General features: G+C 48.8%; 1 non-coding gene across 1 annotated transcript; it reads right to left on the bottom strand.

Moving 5' to 3' along the window:
• Window positions 1–387: 387 nt before the first annotated feature.
• On the bottom strand, window positions 388–506 carry LOC123179357 (5S ribosomal RNA). Its single transcript, XR_006490306.1, has one exon. It is a non-coding gene; the product is annotated as a 5S ribosomal RNA (ribosomal RNA).
• Between the last annotated feature and the right edge of the window lie 378 nt (window positions 507–884).

Genomic DNA, 884 nt, shown 5'->3' with positions numbered 1-884 from the left:
GTGCTGGTATGATCGCATCCGACATGTTTCCCCGTCTTCGTCCCTTATGCTTGCCACTCCCAGGTCCGCTCCAAAGACGATTCTACATTCTCACTACCATTACAACCGTTCCCTAACAATGGATAATGTCCTATACTACTTACTCTCCCGCTCAATCACGGAGACGAGTTTTCCACGGTTTCCACCCCTCCCTCCATACCGCAGCAACACGAGTTTTTTCCACCCCTTTCAGAACGCGCTCTTCGCGCCACAAAGCCGCCCCAAGACGCGCGAGCAATGAGCATCGAGCTTAAACATATCGCAAACGTCAAACATAATATAACGGGATTAATATATATCGCGCACGTGCGACATGTTTGTCACAAGGCGCAAAAAATAATTATAAAAGGAATGCAACACGAGGACTTCCCAGGAGGTCACCCGTCCTAGTACTACTCTCGCCCAAGCACGCTTAACTTCGGAGTTCTGATGGGATCCGGTGCTTTAGTGCTGGTATGATCGCATCCGACATGTTTCCCCGTCTTCGTCCCTTATGCTTGCCACTCCCAGGTCCGCTCCAAAGACGATTCTACATTCTCACTACCATTACAACCGTTCCGTAACAATGGATAATGTCCTATACTACTTACTCTCCCGCTCAATCACGGAGACGAGTTTTCCACGGTTTCCACCCCTCCCTCCATACCGCAGCAACACGAGTTTTTTCCACCCCTTTCAGAACGCGCTCTTCGCGCCACAAAGCCGCCCCAAGACGCGCGAGCAATGAGCATCGAGCTTAAACATATCGCAAACGTCAAACATAATATAACGGGATTAATATATATCGCGCACGTGCGACATGTTTCTCACAAGGCGCAAAAAATAATTATAAAAGGAATGCAACA

Source organism: Triticum aestivum, unplaced genomic scaffold (genome assembly GCF_018294505.1).
Source record: "Triticum aestivum cultivar Chinese Spring unplaced genomic scaffold, IWGSC CS RefSeq v2.1 scaffold37836, whole genome shotgun sequence".
NCBI lineage: Eukaryota > Viridiplantae > Streptophyta > Magnoliopsida > Poales > Poaceae > Triticum > Triticum aestivum.
The sequence above is the reverse complement of the archived record's forward strand: the minus strand, read 5'-3'. Positions and strand labels throughout refer to the sequence as shown.